The following is a 24,900-nucleotide window of genomic DNA, read 5'->3' on the forward strand; positions in this document are numbered from 1 at the left end:
CCCCTGCCCACATCCCTGGCCCAAGAAGAAACTGTATACGGCGTCTGGGAACTGGAAGATAGAGGCACTGGAGCTGCAGGTCCCCCGCGCTCCAGACACCGCTGGGACCTGAAGGGACCGGATCAACAGTTCTCTGCACCCAAATCCTGTGGGAGGGAGAGCCAAACCTTCAGAGGGGCAGACACGCCTGGGAAGCCAGAAGAGACTACACTCTGCCCACATTTCTGACTCCAGACGAAAACACCTAATGCCATCTGGGACCCGCGTGCACGGGGACTCCTGGTTGCCGCCCTCACGGAGAGCTCAAAAGCAACACCCCACTAGCAAACTTGAGCCTCGGGACCACAGGTAAGACCAACTTTTCTGCTCCAAGTGACCTGACTGGTGGTCTCAGGACACAGTCCCACAGGAACAGCTGAAGACCAGTAGGCAGGAAAGACTACACTCCCAAAAGCAGAACACTCTGTTCCCATAACTGGCTGAAAGAAAACAGGAAAACAGGTCTACAGCACTCTTGACAGATAGGCCTATAGGACAGCCTAGCCACTGTCAGAAATAGCAGAACAAATTAACACCAGAGATAATCTGATGGTGAGAGGCAAGCACAGGAACCCAAGCAACAGAAACCAAGACTACATGGCATCATTGGAGCCCAATTCTCCCACCAAAGCAAACACACCAGAAAAGCATGATCTAGATTTAAAATCATATTTGATCATGATGCTGAAGGACTTCAAGAAAGACATGAAGAACTCCCGTAGAGAAACGCAGGAAAACATAAACAAGGAGAAGCCTAAAGAGAGGAATCACAAAAATCCCTGAAAGAATTCCAGAAAAACACAAACAGATGAAGGAATCAAAAATGGAAATAGAAGCAATGAAGAAAGAACACAGGGAAACAACGCTGGTTATAGAAAACCAAAGGAAGAGACAAGGAGCCATAGATACAAGCATCACCAACAGAATACAAGAGATAGAAGAGAGAATCTCAGGAGCAGAAGATTCTATAGGAATCATCGACACAACTGGCAAAGATAATGTAAAATGGAAAAAGCTACTGGTCCAACACATACAGGAAATCCAGGACTCAATGAGAAGATCAAACCTAAGGATAATAGGTATGGAAGAGAGTAAAGACTCCCAACTCAAAGGACCAGTAAATATCTTCAACAAAATCATAGAAGAAAACTTCCCTAACTTAAAGAAAGAGATGCCCATAAACATACAAGAAGCCTACAGAACTCCAAATAGATTGGACCAGAAAAGAAACTCCTCCCATCACATAATAGTCAAAACACCAAATGCACAAAATAAAGAAAGAATATTAAAAGCAGTAAGGGAAAAAGGTCAAGTAACATAAAAAGGCAGACCTATCAGAATCACACCAGGCTTCTTAACAAAGAATATGAAAGCCAGAAGATCCTGGACAGATGTCATACAGACCCTAAGAGAACACAAATGCCAGCCTAGGTTACTTTATCCTGCAAAACTCTCAATTACCATAGATGGAGAAACCAAGATGTTCCATGACAAAACCAAATTTACACAATATCTTTCTACAAATCCAGTGCTACAAAGGATAATAATTGGTAAAGCCCAACATAAGGAGGCAAGCTACACCCTAGAAAAAGCAAGAAACTAATCGTCTTGACAACAAAACAAAGAGAAGAAAAGCACACAAATATAACCTCACATACAAATATGAATATAACAGGAAGCAATAATCACTATTCCTTAATATCTCTCAACATCAATGGCCTCAACTCCCCAATAAAAAGACATAGATTAACAAACTGGATACACAATGAGGACCCTGCATTCTGCTGCCTACAGGAAACACACCTCAAAGACAAAGACAGACACTACCTCAGAGTGAAAGGCTGGAAAACAAGTTTCCAAGCAAATGGTGTGAAGAAGCAAGCTGGCGAAGCCATTCTAATATCAAATAAAATCAATTTTCAACTAAAAGTCATCAAAAAAGATAAGGAAGGACACTTCATATTCATCAAAGGAAAAATCCACCAAGATGAACTCTCAATCCTAAATATCTATGCTCCAAATACAAGGGCACCTACATACATAAAAGAAACCTTACTAAAGCTCAAAACACACATTGCACCTCACATAATAATAGTAGAAGATTTCAACACCCCACTCTCATCAACGGACAGGTCATGGAAACAAAAATTAAGCAGAGACGTAGACAGACTAAGAGAAGTCATGAACCAAATGGACTTAACAGATATTTATAGAACATTCTATCCTAAAGCAAAAGGATATACATTCTTCTCACCATCTCATGGTACTTTCTCCAAAATTGACCATATAATTGGTCATAAAACAGCCCGCAACAGATACAGAAAGACCACCACGGGCTAAAGCTGGTCTTCAATAACAAGGGAAGAACGCCCACATATATATGGAAGTTGAACAATGCTCTACTCAATGATAACCTGGTCAAGGAAGAAATAAAGAAAGAAATTGAAGACTTCTTAGAATTTAATGACAATGAAGGTACAACATACCCAAACTTATGGGACACAATGAAAGCTGTGCTAAGAGGAAAACTCATAGCTCTGAGTGCCTGCAGAAAGAAACAGGAGACAGCATATGTCAGCAGCTAGACAGCACACCTAAAAGCTCTAGAACAAAAAGAAGCAAATACACCCAGGAGGTGTAGAAGACAGGAAATAATCAAACTCAGAGCTGAAATCAACCAAGTAGAAACAAAAAGGACCATAGAAAGAATCAACAGAACCAAAAGTTGGTTCTTTGAGAAAATCAACAAGATAGATTAATCCTTAGCCGGACTAACCAGAGGACACAGAGAGTGTGTCCAAATTAACAAACTCAGAAATGAAAAGGGAAACATAACTACAGAATCAGAGGAAATTCAAAAAAATCATCAGATTCTACTACATAAGCCTATTCAACAAAACTTGAAAATCTGCAGGAAATGGAAAATTTCCTAGACAGATACCAGGTACTGAAGTTAAATCAGGAACAGATAAACCATTTAAACAACCCCATAACTCCTAAGGAAATAGAAGCAGTCATTAAAGGTCTCCCAACCAAAAAGAGCCCAGGTCCAGACGGGTTTAGTGCAGAATTCTATGAGACCTTCATAGAAGACCTCATACCAATACTATCCAAACTATTCCACAAAATTGAAACAGGTGGAGCCCTACTGAATTCCTTCTATGAAGCCACAATTACTCTTATACCTAAACCACACAAAGACCCAACAAAGAAAGAGAACTTCAGACCAATTTCCCTAATGAATATCGACGCAAAAATATCAACGCAAAAATACTCAATAAAATTCTGGCAAACCGAATCCAAGAGCACATCAAAACAATCATCCACCATGATCAAGTAAGCTTCATCCCAGGCATGCAGGGATGGTTTAATATACGGAAAACCATCAACGTGATCCATTATATAAACAAACTGAAAGAACAAAACCACATGATCATTTCATTAGATGCTGAGAAAGCATTTGACAAAATTCAACACCCCTTCATGATAAAAGTCCTGGAAAGAATAGGAATTCAAGGCCCATACCTAAACATACTAAAAGCTATATACAGCAAACCAGTGGCTAACTTTAAACTAAATGGAGAGAAACTTGAAGCAATCCCACTAAACTCAGGGACTAGACAAGGCTGCCCACTCTCTCCCTACTTATTCAATATAGTTCTTGAAGTTCTAGCCAGTGCAATCAGACAACAAAAGGAGGTCAAGGGGATACAGATCGGAAAAGAAGAAGTCAAAATATCACTATTTGCAGATGATATGATAGTATATTTAAGTGATCCCAAAAGTTCCACCAGAGAACTACTAAAGCTGATAAACAACTTCAGCAAAGTGGCTGGGTATAAAATTAACTCAAATAAATCAGTTGCCTTCCTCTACACAAAAGAGAAACAAGCCGAGAAAGAAATTAGGGAAACGACACCCTTCATAATAGACCCAAATAATATAAAGTACCTCGGTGTGACTTTAACCAAGCAAGTAAAAGATCTGTAGAATAAGAACTTCAAGACACTGAAGAAAGAATTTGAAGAAGACCTCAGAAGATGGAAAGATCTCCCATGCTCATGGATTGGCATGATTAATATAGTAAACATGGCCATTTTACCAAAAGCGATCTACAGATTCAATGCAATCCCCATCAAAATACCAATCCAATTCTTCAAAGAGTTAGAAAGAACAATTTGCAAATTCATCTGGAATAACAAAAAACCCAGGTTAGCTAAAACTATCCTCAACAATAAAAGGACTTCAGGGGGAATCACTATCCCTGAACTCAAGCAGTATTACAGAGCAATAGTGATAAAAACTGCATGGTATTGGTACAGAGACAGACAGATAGACCAATGGAACAGAATTGAAGACCCAGAAATGAACCCACACACCTATGGGCACTTGATTTTTGACAAAGGAGCCAAAACCATCCAATGGAAAAAAGGTAGCATTTTCAGCAAATGGTGCTGGTTCAACTGGAGGTCAACATGTAGAAGAATGCAGATCGATCCATGCTTATCACCCTGTACAAAGCTTAAGTCCAAGTGGATCAAGGACCTCCACATCAAACCAGATACACTCAAACTAATAGAAGAAAAACTAGGGAAGCGTCTGGAACACATGGGCACTGGAAAAAACTTCCTGAACAAAACACCAATGGCTTATGCTCTAAGATCAAGAATCGACAAATGGGATCTCATAAAACTGCAAAGCTTCTGTAAGGCAAAGGACACTGTGGTTAGGACAAAACAGCAACCAACAGATTGGGAAAAGATCTTTACCAATCCTACAACAGATAGAGGCCTTATATCCAAAATATACAAAGAACTCAAGAAGTTAGACCACAGGGAGACAAATAACCCTATTAAAAAATGGGGTTCAGAGCTAAACAAAGAATTCACAGCTGAGGAATGCCAAATGGCTGAGAAACACCTAAAGAAATGTTCAACATCTTTAGTCATAAGGGAAATGCAAATCAAAACAACCCTGAGATTTCACCTCACACCAGTGAGAATGGCTAAGATCAAAAACTCAGGTGACAGCAGATGCTGGCGAGGATGTGGAGAAAGAGGAACACTCCTCCATTGTTGGTGGGATTGCAGACTGGTACAACCATTCTGGAAATCAGTCTGGAGGTTACTCAGAAAATTGGACATTGAACTGCTTGAGGATCCAGCTCTACCTCTCTTGGGCATATACCCAAAAGATGCCCCAACATATGAAAAAGACACGTGCTCCACTATGTTCATAGCAGCCTTACTTATAATAGCCAGAAGCTGGAAAGAACCCAGATGCCCTTCAACAGAGGAATGGATACAGAAAATGTGGTACATCTACACAATGGAATATTACTCAGCTATCTAAAACAATGACTTTATTAAATTCATAGGCAAATGGAGGGAACTGGAAAATATCATCCTGAGTGAGGTAACCCAATCACAGAAAAACACACATGGTGTGCACTCATTGATAAGTGGATATTAGCCCAAATGCTCAAATTACCCAAGATGCACAGACCACATGAAATTCAAGAAGGATGGTCAAAATGCTGATGTTTCACTCCTTCTTTAAAAGGGGAACAAGAATACCCTTAGGACGGGATAGGGAGGCAAAGTTTAGAACAGAGGTTGAAGGAACGGCCATTCAGAGCCTGCCCCATGTGTGGCCCATACATATACAGCCACCAATAGACAAGATGGATGAAGCAAAGAAGTGCAGACCGACAGGAACCGGATGTAGATCGCTCCTGAGAGACACAGCTAGAATACAGCAAATACAGAGGCCAATGCCAGCAGCAAACCACTGAACTGAGAATAGGACCCCCGTTGAAGGAATCAGAGAAAGAACTGGAAGATCTTGAAGGGGCTCGAGACCCCATATGTACAACAATGCCAAGCAATCAGAGCTTCAGGGACTAAGCCACTACCTAAAGACTATACATGGACTGACCCTGGACTCTGACCCCATAGTTAGCAATGAATATCCTAGTAAGAGCACCAGTGGAAGGGGAAGCCCTGGGTCCTGCTAAGACTGAACGCCCAGTGAACGTGATTGTTGGGGGGAGGGCGGCAATGGGGGGAGGATGGGGAGGGGAACACCCATGTAGAAGGGGAGCGGGTGGGGTGAGGGGATGTTGGCCCGGAAACCGGGAAAGGGAATAACACTCGAAATGTAATAAAAAATACTCAAGTTAATAAGAAAAACATAGAATTTATAGTCTCACTCCATTTTCACTACCTCTCTGCTACTTGTTACAGTCCATACGCTGTCATCTCCCTGCTTCCTGCTTCTACCCATATTCCTTTTCCACCATTATGGACATCTCGTGTTTTGAAAAGATAAGCTAAAATAAATGTTCTCTTCTGTTCTAGTTTGGTTTGGTTGCTTGTTTTATGAGACAAGGTTATATACCCCTTGCCTATGTATAACTCTATTCTGTAGGCTGGCCTGGAACTCTGAGATACCTCTGTCAGCCTCCTGAGTGGTGGGATTAAAGGTGTATACCAAATCCAGCCTTAAGTTCCTTAAATAACTAATATAGTCTGTGAGAAACAGGAGGGGATTAGGGAGGCTGAGCCACAAACCCAGAAAACAAACTCCAGAGACCAGCACTGAGGTGCAGAAATACTGTGCAGCCCAGCAGCAAGTGATTTTATTCAGCCTTTGGACCAATGGGGAATAGACAGGAACTCTGTAGTAGCCAACTATCCCAATGGCTGCCAACGGTGCCAGGCTGCCAGCACCTGAAAGAACTTCCATACAGATGTGGAGACCGGCCACTGCCCAGTTTCAGGGTCATTCTGAGGTTCCACTAATTTGCTAGAATCCTTAGTGTGTTTGCCACCCCGTATGCCAGCAGCGATGGGCATTGGTTTGATTAGAGCTGTCTGGAAGCCTCCCTTGTCATTCACCTGGCTCCACCCAGGTGAAGTGGAAATTTAAGGGCTCTTTGGAAAGTCGGTTGGATGGTGTTTTGCTGGGGCAAACACTTGAAGGAACATTTCACAGAAGCAGACACAGGTAAAAGAATGTTGTGCTAAGGCAAGCATGTGAAAGGACACATGAAGAAGAATCCTTTGCTAAGGACATTCATAGACTGGTCTGCCTCACATTGAACAGTTGAGCTGCATTTGTCGGGATTCCATAGAGAGAAATGCACCCCCCCAAAAAAACCCAAAACAAACAAACAAACAAAAAATGGTCTGCTGCAGTTTCTTGCCACCACGTTCTTGGACTCTGGCTGATTGCCAGAGTGGTGTCAGCTGAGATAAAAGACAGACACACATGCTGAGGCAATACCCATGAAGTACACATGGTATTTGGGTTTAAATAGAATATGATGGACAGTGATAGGAGCTGAGATTGGCTTGCTTATAGAGCTAGCTGTGCAACACTTGTGGGTCTTGTGGCTTAGTTGATCTTTGCTTTGCTGAGAGGCACAGCCTAGAACTTCTCTTGGTGTTCCTGCTGGTTCCTCCTGCTGACTCAAGCTGAGGCTAAGGCCTGGCCTCTCTGTTAGGTAGTGCCACTGCTGCTGATTCCTGTTTGCTATCCCAACTTAACTAAGCTGAATTGCGGGTGTATCCATGAAGTGTTTGCAAGTGGACTGAGCTGCCACTGCTAACGTGTAAACTGAACTGATTTCAGACAACACAGATAGGAGTTGCTCCAAAGAACCTTTCTAAACGTGTACTGCCCCAAGCCCCATCATATTCTTTTTTTTCCACTATCTCTGGTAGGTGGTGGACTACAAGGGAGGTTTAAGAACCTCCTTAAATCATTAAAAATAGGATTTGAAAAAATTAAAGTTATACCCTGGGGTCACAGTACCTACTGTGTAGAGACGGTATAATAATACCGTCTCTAACTGAACCTGGAGCTACACTAGCCCAGCAATCCTCTTGGCACTATTCTCTACAGTGGTGAACTTACAGGCAAATTTAGGACATGGCACTGCTTTTTATGTGGGGTCTAATGATTGCCCTGTAAGTGCTCTTGCCCACTGAGCCATTTCTCAACTCCCAACGTTGTTTTTAAAAAGTATTTTTATTTATGTTTGTGTGTGCCAGACTACGTATGTATATCACCTGTTAAGACTAGAAGATGGCCTCAGAATGCTTGGAGCTGTAGTTAAAGGATGTTATGAGTTATTTGGTATGGATGCTTGAATTCCAACTCTAGTCTTCTACAAGAACAGCTTTTAACCAATGAACTCTCTCTCTCTCTCTCTCTCTCTCTCTCTCTCTCTCTCTCTCTCTCTTACTACTACTACTACTACTACTACTACTACTACTACTACTACTACTACCACAACAACTACTACTACTACTACTACGACTACTACTACTACTGAGTTTTTTTAAAGGTATTAACTTCTCAAATTCATTAGCATAGAGTTGTTCATAATTATACACTGAATGTCTATAGTCTGTAATAATACCTATCCTTTCTCTTTTTTCCTGTTATTGAGCTTGAGCTCAAAGTGATGTCTTTAACATCCTTCAAAAATAGGAAATTGTAGGTTGATAACCTTTTACATTGGTACAGAATTTATTTGATTCAAGTTTAAGATCTTCTTTGATATGAAATTTCTTATTGATTTAAAATTGAAATTAATATGGTTATTTTCATATATAGGCATTGTGCCTATACAACACATTTAAGTATACAAAACTTATACCCAGTCCTTTACTGCTATTAAAAATTAATCTGAGATGATTAAACATAGAAATTAAGGGCCAGATAGCAAACTCATGGCTCTGAGTTTACTGTTAGGGTGTTTTCAAAATATTTTTTATTATAAATAGCTGAGAGTAGTTAACAGACAACAGTCCAGACCAAGTAGATAGTTTCAAAAAGTCAGATCCACCAAATGTGACATTTAATGCTATTCATTCACTTGTTGAGACATAACTACTCCTAACAGCTCCCAATTTGTGGACACAAAGAAACAACTGAACATCTCTACTTCCAGGGGAGGTACATTGTGGCTAGGAGGCCACTAGGCAGAAATTGCTTATTTCTCCTACAGATCTGTACTGTTCTTGAGAGGACACAATTTACAGATTAGGACAGCTTAGTTCTGCTGAGACAAAATAAGCTAGTCCTTAATAATTCCTGTTTCACTAAGGTCTGTCAGATTCCTGGGCCAGAAGGCTGAAGATTGATGATCTTATATCTTGCTGATGGGGGATTATACCAGTAGACAGTTATCTCTTCAACTTGCCTCAGTTTGGGAAGCTGTGTTAGGCTTCCTATATTTTCAGATAATATTGATCGTTCTCAGATTTCTGACTGGGTTGAAATTAGTTATAGTCTCATAACCCACCCAGGCTATTTAACATTGAGAGAATACATATTTAATTAGATAGTTTTCAAATAGTATACAAGCTAGCCAAGACATAACATATAGATTTTAAGCCTTTCTTAAGCTAGGAAAAATAACAAAATGTCCTATTTTCTTGAAAAAATGATGGACTGATGTTAGGTATATTTTATACATCATAAATTACAAAATGATAATAGTTGTGCTCAGCTTACATTTGAGAGAAAAGTGTTGTTTTTTTTTTAATTAGAAAGGGTGAAGTGTAGGTTGATGTCTATATGCAGCTGAGGGTTGGCACAAGTTAAACCGAGGCCTGTAATTGGACAGTGAGAAAGTGGGGCGGTCATAGAGTTTTGGGAATGAGAGAGAAAAGAGTAAGAAGAACCAGTATGGAGGCAGAGAAGGATGACCCAGATCCGTGTGGCCTTAAATGGCCAGAATTAGTTATGAATATTTCATAAGGATGGATTTCTGTAGGCCACTTTATCTTATCTAGATGGACAGATTATATCTTTATCAATTGGTTGTGAGTTTATTGTGTGGACAGATTGTGGATTGAAAATTTAGCAAATAAATCTGATTGCTAAATTACAGCTTATTGATTCTTGATTTTAATGGATTGCTGGGAGTATGGGTAGAGTCCAGGACTGGGAGCCTCCTAGGCCAGTCGCTGCTGGACCTCTAGTGTCCTGAATGCCCAAGAAGAACAAGAGGGGCCACTGGAGAGCTTCTTGCTCATGAGAAAATTGCTCTCCAAAATGGCTTGCGTGGGCTGAAATGGCTGGGTGAGGCCATGTGTATGCATATCTACAGACTGTGTATGTGGACCTTAAGACCTGTCTCAGTGCACCAGTACCTGTTCTGCCTGGAACACATCACTCCTGCCAGCCGGGTACTAACAATTATCACCCCATCCAGGACTTAAACTGTGACAGAGTGGCTGATGTTTTGCCGTTGAGTAAAATGTCCTAAAGGATGGGACCACTGGTCAGCTGCCATAGACTAGATTCTCCACCGGTTGGGGACAATCTGGTCACCTTGCTGCCCAATCCTGACCTGGAGCCACCATAGTACAAATGTCAAACACTGGCAGAAGCCCATGGGTGAAAGAAAGACCTCTGCGACTGGCTGATTGACCCCTGCTGAAAGTCGAGGCTACCTTGTCTACAGACGGGAACAGTTCTCTTCATAAAGGTCAGAGATAAGTGGGTGCTACCGTGGTGGACAACACAATGTCATCTAGAATGGCTGAACCCCAACCCCCAGCGCATCAGTGCCACAGATGTCTTTGCCATCTCTTAGATGCCCTGATGAAGCCAACAACTGTGAGTATTATTCATTGCCCAGGACATCAAGAAGGAAGATATTCAGTGACATGGGACAATAACAAAACAGATAAAGTGGCTATACAGGAGCCTATCCTGGTTACAGGCCTACAAGAGACAGCCACTGGGAACTGGGATTGGACTAAGGGATGGCCTCACTTAGAATACACAACAGAAGAAAAGGCCCAAGTTGTTTAAAAGATAAAAGGACAATGACACACTTGGGGAGAAAGCTATACCCCCCAGAGAACAAACAAAAGACTCACTTTGCCAAATTAAGAAATGGACTCATTTAGGAGATAAGAAGTTTGTCCAAATAGTTAAAATATATGTAATAGACTTTAAGATTTTAGCCAAGAGAGACAGTAAAAAGTATAAGGTATGTCAGTAAGTGAATGCTTAACAAACAGGACAAAGAGACCTAAAGAGTTTAGTAAAAAGTCAAAGTGAACTTCACTGAGATAAAACCAGAAAAATATGATCACAAGTATCTCCTAGTGTTTATAGATACCTTTCCAGGAATAGATAGAAGCCTTCCTCACCAAGCAAGAGACGGCCTCCATAGTCATCAAGAAGATACTGGAAGAAATCTTCCCCCGGTCTGGAGTGCCCAAGGTAATCTGGTCAGACAACGGCCCTACTTTCGTTGCCAAGGTAAGCCAGGGTGTGGCCAAGTATTTAGAGGTCGATTAAAAATTACATTATATTTACAAACCTCAAAGTTCAGGACAGGTAGAATAAATAAATAAAACTCTAAAAGAGACCCTAAACAAATTGACCATGGAGACTGGCACAGACTGGGTGACACTCCTTCCCTCTTGCTCTCTTCAGAGCAAGAAATACCCCTTCCAGATTCAGCCTTACCCCCTTTGAGATCTTATATGGGGCCTCAGCTCCCCTGACTGTATTAGATGATGTTACTGAACCAACATGTCATAGTAATAATGATTTGTATACCAGGCTAAAAGACTTACAGGTGATACGAAAAGAAGTCTGGTCACAGCTGACAGTAGCTTATACCCCAGAGATCCCTGAGACATCTGATCAGTTCCAGGTCGGAGACTACAGCTACATACAACGACACAGAGCCCAGACACTCGAGCATCGCTGAGAAGGACTGTACCTGGTGCTGTTGACCACCCTGACAGCCGTCAATTCTCAGCCCTCACCAGCCACATACTAGCTGTTGGGGCTGAGAGCTGAGACCTAGAGGGACACTCAGCATGTTTGCCCTGGGTTCCATCGGGACAGGTGTGGGAATAGGCTTGGTTTCTATTACAAATGATATAACATTACATATGTTAGTACTCCTAACACTTCTTGGGACTGTGCCTCAGGGATCACAGTCTATATAAGTTTAAAAGTTCTAAAAGACAGTCATGACCTTGATATATAGGTACAGATAGTGTCCAGATTAAAATCCTGATGCTAAAGACTTAATAAAAAAAAAGAGTTGAAAATTACTTAAGACTGTCTAGGTGCTACAAGGGCAACACAAGGACATCTGCTGTTGCCCTACAACACAAGGCTTATAGAGAATTCAGAACTGCCATTGACTCAGATATAAAAAGAGGGAAAGACTTTTTAGCTGACCTGCAAGAATACCAAACCTCCCTCTCAGAGGTAGTCCTTCAAAATAGAAAAAGATTAGACCTGATATTCCTTAAAGGAGTCTGTGTGCTATACTGAAAGAAAAATGTTGCTTCTATACAGACCATTCAAGAATAATTAGACTCCATAAATAAACTTAGAAAAAGGTTAGACAAAAGACAGACAGAAAAACACATCAGAGATGGTTCGAGAGCTGGTTTAATAGATCTCCCTGGATGACTACCTTACTCTCTGCTACAGCTGGGCCATTATTAATAATTTTCTTGGTTTTAGTTTTTGGCCCCTGGGTGACAAACAGGTTAATTGCTTTTGTTAAAAATCGAGTGGGTGCTGTGCGGTTGATAGTTCTGAGACAACAGTACCAGTCAGTTAAGACAACTGGTGAGACCAAATACGAGACTTGATATCGAAATTCTAAGATTAGAATTATTTAGTAGAAGAAGGAGGGAATGAAAGGAAAATTATACGAATTTAAGGTTTAAAAATATAAAATTAAAAGAGTAAGCCCTGCTGCCAGGAATAACAGGCCATAAAGATAAAGAAAAGGAATGTAAAAGAACTACTTTGCTTATCACCCGGTGTGAGTTAACTGTTCTTTGTTCTGCCCCTGTGATGTTTATTTAAGCTCCTTTGTTCTGCCCCTGTGATGTTTATTTAAGCTCCTACTTGTGCTTTCTAGCCATTTCATCCTACAGAGAGCACCCCAGGAAACCAGCAGCCCAAGCCTAACCAGAGGTGTTTCAAATACAGATGCTTCATCAATTTTGACAAACTTTTAAAAATAATGAGGACCTAAAGACCCAACCCTTCTCCTGATTTAGTAGCTCTGTTCCAGGAACCAGGGGGCCATAAAACCTTTTGGCTGTCCCCTTATCTCCTGGAGCCATAAAACAATCCTGTAACTTGCAGTGCATTCCCCTTTGACATCCCCCCCATCTCCTGGTGCTCACAGCCTCTGCCTTTAAATACTCTTTCTCCCAGCCTCTCGGGGTCGACACCTCTGTCTCCTGCGTGGGATATGTGTCGGCCGGAGATCTCTGTAATAGGTCTCCGTAATAAACCTCGCCTTTGCTTATTACATCCAAAATGGTCTCTCTGTGTCTGGGGTCCGCGATTTCCTAAGACTTGAGTAAGGGTCTCTCTGCATGGGATCTTTCATTATCATCAAAAATACTCTGAATGTAATCTTGAGGCAAGATGGAATTTAAGGACAATCTACAAAATAACCAACTTGCATCAAGTTTATCACAAAGACTAAAGAACTGTAGTTAAAAGAGAGAATCTAAAGATCCATGACAATTACAGGAGGTATCCTGATTCAATTACAGGAGGTATCCTGATTCAAGAATAGTCACAAACGATGCCTGATTTGATGGTTATGATAGTGATGGTTTGGAGGAAACTCACACTAAGACAGTAGCAGATAATAGAGCATTGGGTCAGTTTTTGCCCTAAAAGACTCAAGAAAAAAACTTATTTATAAATAAGATTTATAGAAAGAATAAAAACAGGATTTATAAATAAGTTTTTCTTATTTCTCAAATAAAGTAATTGTAATTCAGTATCCGTATGAATATTTCTCTTATTACAGGGATACCAGGATGCCAATTAGTTATTTTACAAATCTAACTTTTCGAATATGGATTACTTGAACAATATGGTGGTAATTGCAGGATCTCAAAACCAAAAACTCTGTTTGAAACCTCAAAAATACTGCATAATGTCATATACATGTTCTTTGAATTGTTATTTGTACACTTTCATTTTGAATTGTTTGATTTGTTACATTATATTCATATCTTGACTTTTCTATCTTTAAGATCATATAAAACTAAACCTTAAGCAACTGAAAAAAACAAAACAAAACAAAACAGTGACCTTTGTCACTTTCTAGAAAGAAAGAGAGTTGCAATGGGATACTTGTCATGACTGTGGGCAGGCAACCCAGAAAATCTAAAGCCTTGTGTGAAGTGGTTTTTTTGAGTCTGGGGTAGTGTTTCCAATTTTAGCAGAAGTTAGAAGATACTAATTCTATACCTTAAAGATTTTTTTAAAAGTAATTTTAGAATGTGTGACTTTCCTATGTCTAGTTCATTTATATAGCACCAGAAGCTACCACCTAGCCTTCTTTTACAATTTTGTTAACTGAAAAAAAAATACTGAAAGGCAAAAAAATCTGCTCAGGATCCCCAAAACCAGGTTCTTGGAGGACAAAGAAGCTTGTTTAGCCCTAGAGGGACAGAAGACAGGGAATAAGAGACAAAAGACAGATGATAGAGGATGAGGGATAATGGGAAGGGAACAAAAGAGGGGGAGGAGGGGTATCTGTCCAGGAGGACAAAGGGCTGCCTCGGGCAAATGGGAGTTTGTAAAGGAGACTAGAAGACGGCATGGAGCACACTGAGGGAGGATGGAGGTGTCTTATGCCTGCATCTGTCTACCTATTATCTACTGTAGCCTGCATTTTCCTCTGATTAGGAAGGAAATGCCCAGAGAGAGAAGTAGCGCTTCTGCCTGCCAGTACAGTATTTGCCTCACTGCCCACAAATCAAAAGGAAATGTCAACTTCCATGTCTTATTAAATAAGAATTACATATTTGTAATTACATAATTGCTAAAATAATTCATCTGGTGAATCTTGACAAAGTAAATTGAAATCTTCTGGAAAAGATTTTCCATTCTAGATGCCTTTAGGAACGTATGTGACCCACGGGAGAAGGTCAAAATATAAATATTAACAGGAGTTTAGATGTCATAGTCATGGATGACTTTGAAAGACTCAAAACATCAGTGAAGGAAGTAACTGGATCAGTGGAACTAAAGTTATGAGATTATCTCAAGATCAAATTGATGGTGCGCTCTGATGGATGAGGAAGGTAAGTGGTTCAGGTGAGATCTGCTCTTGGTAAGGATGCTCTGAATGCTACAGAAATGGAAATGAAAGATTTTGAATATTATATAAATATAGCTGATCAAAGAGTAGCAGAATTTGAGACAATTCTGATTATGAAAGAATTTCTACTGGAAATAGAATTAGACAAATGGTATTGTATGACACCTATGTCTTCATGGAAGAAGAATCAATTTGGCACACCTCACTGGACTGTATTATCCGAACCTTCAGCCACCTTCACCTTGATCAGTACCAAGAAAGGCCTTCCATCAGCAAAAAGATTACGACTTGCTGAAGGCGCAGGTAATTGTTAGGACTTCTAGGTTAAATGACATTTTGTGGGCCTCGGTGCCAGAGGCTTTCCACCGAGATCTCTGGTCCAGCTAGGTTCGCGCGTCCAGGAGAAAGGAAGAGAACTCAGGTGGGTGTTGCTCTGCCTCTGTTTCAGGCCGGATTTAGCCAGCAGGAGACAGACTAGCCAGCGAGATGTACAGGAGGGCTTCTGGCGATTCCGGGAGAGCAGATCTCTTCTCCAAGCGGCGGTGCTACAGCTTTTATGACAGAAGCTCTCAGATGATGGAATAATTCCTGCACACCTTTAATTCTGAACACAACACTTAAATACAGTTTTTTTTTTTGGTTTTTTGTTTGTTTGTTTGTTTGTTTGTTTTTGAATGGGTCAGTGTCTGAGAGCAGGTACTTCCTATTGGTTTGGCCCGGAAGCTTGGTAAGACCTCATCTACATATTCAATCCTATTTCTATGACTGATCTATCTTGAGCCTACATGACCTGTGGTCATGTCCTCACCTGTGGAGGAGGAGTTTGGGGTGTTGTCCTCTGTGACTGATCTGTCTTGAGCCTATGTAACCTGTAGTCACATCCTCACCTGTGGAGGAGGGGCTTGGGACATTGCTCTCAAATCTCTCTACAGGGGTTTGTGGGAGGCTGCAGCTAGTGAGGCCCTGGTCTGGGAAGCTGGGAATGTGCCTGCTGACCCTTTTAGGGTCCCTAGGGTTTCTACCTGTCTCGACCAGGGATCAGGGTACCTTTCACTGCCCACCGCCCCACAATATTTATTTATTTACTTTTGAGTCAAGGTTTTACTATATATCCCTACCTGGCCTGAAACATGTCAAGTAGATCAGGATAGCCTAAAAATCACAGTGATCCTCCTGCCCCTGTCCTCCTGAGTTCTGGGTGTGTACCACCTCACCCAGCTTTGTATTAGCATCTTTATAGTAAGGTATGTAGATCATTCTTATCTGTATAAAATAATTTGATAATTAAATGTATATACATTTTTTGTGTATACAACAATTTTATAAATACTATGTATTTTATATGGCTATCTCATTTAAGCTACCATAAAACCTTGTAAGATGGTTATCGTTTTTTGCCACTGTCTATGTTTGGCTAAGAACGGTTGGACTCAAAAGGGTTACAAGCTAGCCAGTGGTGGTGAGGGTGAGGGGAGGATACCCAGCAGGAGCCATTGCAATATGCAAGTGTGTGGTAGACAGATGGAAGAGAGGTGAGCAGAACAGTTTGGGCATTGTGAAGAGAGGTGGAACTGGAGACACGAGGATGGAGAGAAAGAGCCGGTTGTGGGTGACCTCCCCACCACCCAGGCTATGCTGAGGTCTTGGCATATGATGCTGCTGAGGGCCATATCTGGGTCTGTGGCCATGCAGCAGCAGGGATCAGTATTGATATCTACGATATCATATGATACCAATGATATTACCATGACAGACCATGTGGACATTGCTGGGACCATGTGGATGTCAAGAGCTGTGCACAGCTGCTGGCCCTACCTCTCATGGGCTTCAACACTTGCAAGAGCAGGCCCTGCACCTAGTCTGGGATGCATCATAGACCTGCCCATGTTGGACTGCATGCGGGTGAGTCAGTCCCTAGGGCATGAGCGTGGGAGAGCAGTCCCTGCCCCTCACTGGCTGCAGCACTTGGGATAGTGGACCCTGCACATCAACTGGGCATCGGAGTAGAGCTGGCTCTGGTGGAGTGGATTCTGATGATCTGGCCTGAGGGGCTTGAGAGCAGAAGAGCTGGGCCTGTCTCCTGCAGCTTCCAGCATTGGATGGGCTAGTGGGGGTGGGGGGAGAGAGCTGGAGAGCTCACCCTGATGGTGCAGATGTGGGAGAGCTGGCAGGTTAACCACTCAGCTACCACCCAGGTCCAGATCCAGGGCCCTGAGTTGAACAAATAAGGCAGTGAAAAGCTAATAGGTAACATGTAATTCAGATTTAAAAGCAAGTTAAAGAAAACGTGTGTCAGTAAGTTTTAAATTTTGTGTTAACTCTTTTGCTAAATCTAGAATATAATCAGTCTAACAATAAAGCTACTTTTTAAAAAAATCCTTAAAATTGCCATGTATATCCTGGTTTCTTTTCCCATCAGGAAGTTAGATAAACTGGTCCTAAGTCATGTAGAAGAATCCAGAGGATTTATCTGAAATATAGATAATCAACTCTTGAAGGTAACTTTGGGGGAGGTGAAGGAATGATTGCATTAAGAGGCTAAAAGGGAAACAGTTTAACAGTGCTCATCACTTCCTCCAAGCTTTGCCCATTCTATCAAAAGAAATCCAGGTAAAAGTTTACATTTTACTATATTTACCTTTTTGCCTTAAATCTGTCACTTAGCGTAACAAATGCAAGTTCAGCTTCAGTTTAAGCCAACCCTTTTAAACACATTTCCAGTACTAGAGAAAAGGAACAAGCAGTCACTTGCATACATATCATGATGCCATTCTTCCCAACTAGTAAAATCCTAGTGACAAGACTACAGAATACACTCAGAAAAGGGTAACTCCAAGATTCTAACTTGTTTAATAAACACTCACCAAATTTACAGAGTGCCTACAAAATACAACACCCCAGCACCACAGGTAAAAATATTTCCCTTCTATATTTCCAAATCACATGCAGCTAATTAGGTGGGTTTCTATTATTGCTGAAACAAAACACTATTTGAAACAAAACACAGTTTGTGGCTTAAAACCAGGTAAATGCAATATGTCACAGTTCTATACATCAAAAGTCTGGTAGGAGGCTGGAGAGATGGATCAGTGGTTAAGAGCTCTGACTGTGCTCTTCTAGAGGTCCTGAGTTCAATTCCCAGCAACCACATGGCGGCTTGCAACCATCTGTAATGGGATTCATTGATGGCTTCTTCTGGTGTGTCTGAAGACAGCTACAGTGTACTCATATACATTAAATAAATAATAGTTTTAAAAAAAAGTCTGGTAGAATAACTAGATGGTTCTATACTAGGTCTCAGAAGAATGAAATCAAGGTATCAGCAGGCCCAGACTTTTATATGAACGTTTAAAGGAGGAATGTGGTTTCAATTACTAGATAATAATTAAACCCATTATTTTGTATAAAAATATACATTCATGAAATAAAAAGTATAAAAATTTAAAGATCTACCGGGTTGGTGGAGAATTCAGCTCAATTCCTAAAGCTGCTAAAGACTTAGGGCCTCCATTCCCTATTGACTGTCAGCAAGAACCTCTCTTGGTTCTTTAAAGTCACCTAAATGTGTGAACTGAGGTTTCTAAGAAAGAAAAAAAGAAAGGGAAAACTGGGCATCTGTGTTAAAGATTATACAAGGCTGACTAAGCAGAACCTCCTGGTTGTGGAGACCTGGAATGGTACAGGTCTGGAGCCAAATTTTCTTGAGCTATCTCTAGATGCTTTAATAGCCATTCATAACTTACTTTTTCTTAAAGGATAATATGACAAACTTAGTTTCTAGTTAGGATTTAATTAATATTCTTATTTCTTTTAAAAGTTATTTACCTTACATTCTCACAGCTTTCCATCCCTCTTCTCCTCCCAGTCCCTCCCTCTCATCTTCCCTCCCTTACCACCCCTCTTCAGAAAAGTGGAGGCCTCCTACGGATATCCACCAGACTTGGCAGTTAAAGTTGCAGTAAAACTAGGTGCATCTTCTTGTACTGAGGCTAGAGAAGGCAGCCTACTCAGGAGAAGGGATCCAAAGGCAGGCAGTGCTTAGTCCATAGTCAGTTAGCCTGTGCTCTCATGTTAGGAGTCCCAAATGAAGATCCAGCTGCACAACTGTTACATATGTGCAGAAGACAAGGTCCGTCCCATGTATGTTCTCTGGTTGGCAGTTCATCTCTATGAGCCCCTATGGGCCCAGGTTAGTTGATTCTGTAGTTACTCTTGTGGAGTCTTTGACCACTCTGACTTGTTCAGTCCCTTCTCCCCTCTTCCACAGGATTCCCCAAGCTTCACTTAATAGTCTCAAGCTTGGCCAGTGATTGGTTTGCCCTTTACTAAGAATCTGTTCCATCTTTTAACCCTACACATCTTGTAGGCAGGACAAATTGTAGGTCTAAAGTTTTATGGCTAGGTTGGTGTCCTAATCTCTCCATTGGAAGTCTTGCCTGGTTACAGGAGCTGGCTGTTTCAGTCTCCATATCCCCCATTGCTAGGAGTCTTAGCTGCAAAGTACCCTCATAGATTCCTAGGAGATTCCATTTTCCTAGAATTCTAGCTCATCCCAGAGTTGCTCCCCTGCTCCCATCCAGCCGTCCACTTGTCTCTCCCAGTATGCATTGCCTCTTTACTCCCCCACTCATCCCTCCTATTTCCATCTCTACCCATCCTCCCACCTAGCGCTCTCCCTCCATACACCCTTGATGTTTAATCTATTTCCTCTTCTCAGAGAATTCAAGCATTCATTCCCCCATGCCCCTTGGGCCTTCTTTGTTACATAGCTTCTTTGGAACTGTGGTTTGTAGCATGATTATCCTGAAATTCATGACTAATTTACACTCATAAGTGAGTACTATGTTTGTCTTTCTGAGTCTGTGTTACCTCACTCAGGATAATCTTTTCTGGTTCCATCTATTTGCTGGCAATCTTCATGATGTCATTATTTTTAATAGCTGAGTAATACTCCATTGTATAAATGTACCACATTTTCTTTATCCATTCTTTGGTTGAAGTACATCTAGGTTGTTTCCAGTTTCTGACAATTCGGAATAAAGCTGCTATGAACATAGTTGAGCAAGTGTCCTTGTGGTATAGCAGAGCTTCTTCTGGGTGTATGCCCAGGAGTGGTATAGCTTGTTCTTTAGATCTATTCCCAATTTTGTGAAAAACCATCAAACTGGTTTCCAAAGTGGTTGTTCAAGTTTGCACTCCCACAGCAAAGGAGGAGTGTTCCCCTTGCTCCACATCCCATCATGAGCTGTCACTTGACTTTTTGATCTTAGTCATTCCGACAGGTGTAAGATGTTTCAGCATCATTTTGATTTGCATTTCTCTGATGACTAAGGATGTTAAATATTTCTTTAAGAGCTTCTTGGCCTTTAGAGATTCCTCTGTTGAGAATTCTGTTTAGATCTGTATTCTGTTTTTTAAATTGGGTCTTTTGGTTTGTTGAGTTCTTTATATATTTTGGATGTCAGCCCTCTGCCAGATGTGGAATTGATAAAAATCTTTTCTCATACTGTAGGCTGCCATTTGGTCCTTTTGACCGTATCCTTTGCCTTACAGAAGTTTTTCTGTTTCATGAGGTCCTATTTATTAATTGTTGATCTGTTGGTGTTCTGTCCAGAAAGATTTCTTCTGTGCCAATGCATTCAAAGCTGTTCCTCACTTTCTCTTCTATGAGATTTGTGGTATCTGGTTTTATGTTGAGGTCATTGATCCACTTATACTGGAATTTTGTGCAGGGTGATAGATGTGGATCTATTTGCATTCTTTTACATGCAGACATCCAGTTAAACCAGCACCAGTTTTTGAAGATGCCCCCCCCAACTCCCCACTGTATGGTTTTGGCTTGTTTGTCAAAAAATCAAGTGTCCATAGTATGTGACTTTACTTCTGGTTCTTGGATTCCATCCCATTGACCAAGCTATCTGTTTTTATGCTAGTACCATCCAGTTTTTATTACTATTGCTCTGTAGTATATCCTGAAATCAGGGATGGTGATACCTCAAGAAGTTCTTTTATCGTACTGGATTAGCAGATGATATGATAATATACAAAAGTGACCCCAAAAATTCTACCAGGGAACTCTTATGGCTCATAAATACCTTTAGCAAAAGTGGCTGGATACAAAATTAACTAAAAAAAATCAGTAGCCCTCATATGTAACAAATGATAAATGGGCTGAGAAAGAAATTAAGCAAACAATACCCTTGACAATAACTACAAATAACTTGCTCTAACCAAGCAAGTGAAAAAATCTGTATAAAAAAGAACTTCAAATCTTTCAAGAAAGAAACTGAAGAAATCTTCAGAAGATGGAAAGATCTCCCATGTACATGGAACAGTAGGATTGGCATAGTTAAACTGGCCATCCAACCAAAAGCATTCTACAGATTCAATACAATTCCCATCACAATTCCAACATAGCTCATTTTTGTATTTGACCATTACCTTCTACCAACCCAAATGTTAAGAATGTTGCAAGCTAACATTTGAAACTTATGACAGGGATGTCCCTGATTTGCTATAACCAGCCTGCCTGATGCTCCCAGTAATACATTTTAAAGGTGCCTTGATTTGTCTTTCTTTTGTTCTGTAATTATACAAATTTCATGAAACCGTGACTACTTTGGAATGTGGTATTTGAGACAAATGAATCCATTTTCTAGTGTTTAGCTTCAGGATATATTATTTTCTATTTCTTTTGAGGTGTGAGATCTGCTTTTATGTAAACATGATTCTTTAACAAATTTCTTACAGCCTCCTCCTTATAACTTCTGCTACATCTTTGCTACTGGTATAAACTCTGTGATGAGACTCCGTCTGTAAGTCTTTAATGTTAAGAGTCTAGCTATTGCTCAAGCCACAGCACCTTGCAGCAACTCTTCCTCCTCTTAGATACCCACAGGAATACTACTTAGGGCAGTCTCTGTGAAGCTCTGGTTAAGAGACTCATAGGTGTCAAGATCTCACACCTGGGGAATAAATTCACATCAAATGCAATATAAATGGCCATGAATCCTGTTCCCCACCTCCTAGCCTGCCTCCTTCCTGGGAACCAGAAAGCCTGACTGTAGGCTCATGCTATAAAGCCACCTTCACCTCAAAATGATATGAGACCTCAACTTCCACCACTTGGCCCTCTTTTCCATTGCAGAGCCCAAATCATACTGTCTACACTTTTAATAACTCTTAAAACAATCTGTCTCAGCACTCTTCTTGAAACCACATCTGATTGCTTACAGGATTCCCATGTATAATTAAGGGTACCCCCCCCTTCTTAAAATCTGTCACTTTAATCACATATACAAGGCTCCTTTGCCATGCAGCATAATATATTCACAGGCTCCAAAGATTGCTTGTAACGGGATCTCAGCCATTAGTAGGCCCCAAACCTTAGGACAACTGCTCTCATGTTAGAAACACCATTCAGGCCTTGGAATCCAGCAACCTGATGCCTGACAAAAAGGAAACAAAGACCTAGCCCATCTGCCAAAATAGGAACACAGGTTAAGTCAACATTCTAGGATGTGTCTGGAAAAGTCCCAGTGAAAAATCCCTGAACATACTAACCCTTTCCACTTCCGTAGTTCTGTTTCATGCTAACTGAAATGTGCCTACCAAGATATAGTTTTTGTGCATAAAAGGCTTAAAAATGCTAAGACTCGGAGCTGCACAATTTGAGCAAGTTCCCCATACAGCTGCTGGATGGCAATAAAGACTTTCTTGTGGGCTTTAAGAGTGTTCAAGAGGCAGGTAGGCTTACCTCACAAGAGCTTATCTATGTTTTTCAGGATACCATTTTCCTGCTCACCACAATGACTATCCAGCAATTATTTTCTGGCATATTTCTTATATAATTTGTGCAAATGTCTTGAAGCATATGGCTACATTAATTTTGGTCAGATTATTAAGTTTTATTTGAACAATGAAGATCTAAAAGTCTTTTGAAGAAGTTATAATGAACCAGACTTTAACAGTTAGTAGAAAAAGGGTCTGACTGTGTACATAGTGGAGGAAAATACACAAACATGATAAAATAACCAATAAACCCTTAACTTAGAATGAAAGTATCAAGTACATGATATGACAGTCGTGTGGATGTCTGTTTTACATAGGCGAAGAATGTACAGTTAAACAATTGCTACATTTATCTTTACTCCAAGCATTAACTGTTTTCTGAAGGCATTACTCTGCTGGTAATACACAAGGTAATCTACTTTGTACACTACTGAATCCATTTGTTTTGGTTGAAATTAAATGATAAAATACTTTCTTCCCCCAAATTCTATAATATAGAATTGTAGAGTCAATTATTGGATAGGTAATATGTCAGATCAGAAAGTACAAATTCAGCATTATACTTCTGGCCTGTAGGGAAATGCCAGGATATAAATGAATAAATTATAACCCTGTGCATCCAGGGATATCAGTGAAACAAGTGTAAGTACAATAAATAATTTGCTCTATGGGAGCAGGAAGGCAACATTGTCTTCGTTTAAGTACAAATCTGAAGGGTAGGGCAGGAGGAAATCTGAACCAAGAGCATGTTCAGAGGCACTAATTATGAAAAAGCTCAAGGTTTATGGTAAAATACTGGTGTTTCTGGAAGGTTAAAAAAAAATACTGGGCAAGGGGCAAGAAGCCACATAGTTAAAGCTTGTCACATCTCTGTGGTTTACCGAAGATGCCTTGCCAGTCCAATCTTTTGCTCTGCATGATCCAATTTGCAATTCTGAAAGATAACTTTCCCTGTAGAAGAGACTGGGTTAGAGGTTAGTTACAAACTGTAGAGGCAGTTCATGCGAGACTGACATACAGCAAGCTCTAAACTAAAGGAAAGGAGAGCACAGAGCAGAAGAAACGGCAACAGATGGTAATGTAAGAGTCATTAAGATTTATTACTGATTAAAGGACAATTACTGACAAGGGAAGGAGAGGGAGATAGAGGAGGAATTGAGAGTTGCACAGATATTTCTAACATAGGAAGGAAATCTGGGTATACTATCTAACTTAAGAAATTAAGGCAAACAAAGGGAGAAGGTATGGTGACTAACTCACTCCTTGACCAAGATTTAGTTAGGTTCCTTTTACAACTGTTCATAGGTACCTCTCATCCTTTTATCTCTGCCTTGGGCCTACATAAGCCCAGCATTAGGAAGAATCCTCTAAGTTGGTATGAAATGAATCCCCACTCTTGGTAACTGGTCATTCTCATCTTCCCTCACCAAGGATCTGCTTCTGTTTAGCAAGAATGTCTGTTCCCTTTAATGTGATGTCATCTCTTCGAAATCTTCAATCCAATGACTACCTCCTTTGCCTATTGTTCTAAACTCTACTCTTTGTTGTGTCAGAACTTGGAGCTGACAGCTCACTATGGTAATAGTTCTGACCAATCTTTCCACCATTTCAACAGTGTCAAGATATTTTAATATCAGTAAATTAATAGTTAAACAACATCAAGAACTAACTTTTGGAGTACATATTTGAACTGCTGGGTAGCTATTTAACAGCTAATGCACTGCTAGGGTTTACAATCATTTTCACTCTGCTACCATTGAAGGTGAACACTGAGGACTTAATCTGATGGTTTAGTTAACTAGTTAACACTAGACCTGTGGCAGGTTGTAGTTTGCCTCCCTGGTACACAAAAATTATTAGAATCTCAAAGTGTTGATTACAGGATCATCAGAGGGGTAGTACACGCTAACTTCCACAGGATGGTATAT

General features: G+C 40.6%; 1 long non-coding RNA gene across 3 annotated transcripts in view; it reads right to left on the minus strand.

Moving 5' to 3' along the window:
- LOC148005222 (uncharacterized) overlaps positions 1–24,436 on the minus strand; it is a 42,203-nt gene extending 17,767 nt beyond the window's left edge. Inside the window, exon 1 of one of the 3 annotated variants that reach the window (XR_015622392.1) lies at positions 24,282–24,436. This is a non-coding gene — a long non-coding RNA (uncharacterized LOC148005222). The remainder of the gene's footprint in view (positions 1–24,281) is intronic. The other 2 variants (XR_015622391.1, XR_015622390.1) reach the window with 2 other exon arrangements.
- Between the last annotated feature and the right edge of the window lie 464 nt (positions 24,437–24,900).

Source organism: Rattus norvegicus, chromosome 6 (genome assembly GCF_021556685.1).
Source record: "Rattus norvegicus strain SHRSP/BbbUtx chromosome 6, alternate assembly SHRSP_T2T, whole genome shotgun sequence".
NCBI lineage: Eukaryota > Metazoa > Chordata > Mammalia > Rodentia > Muridae > Rattus > Rattus norvegicus.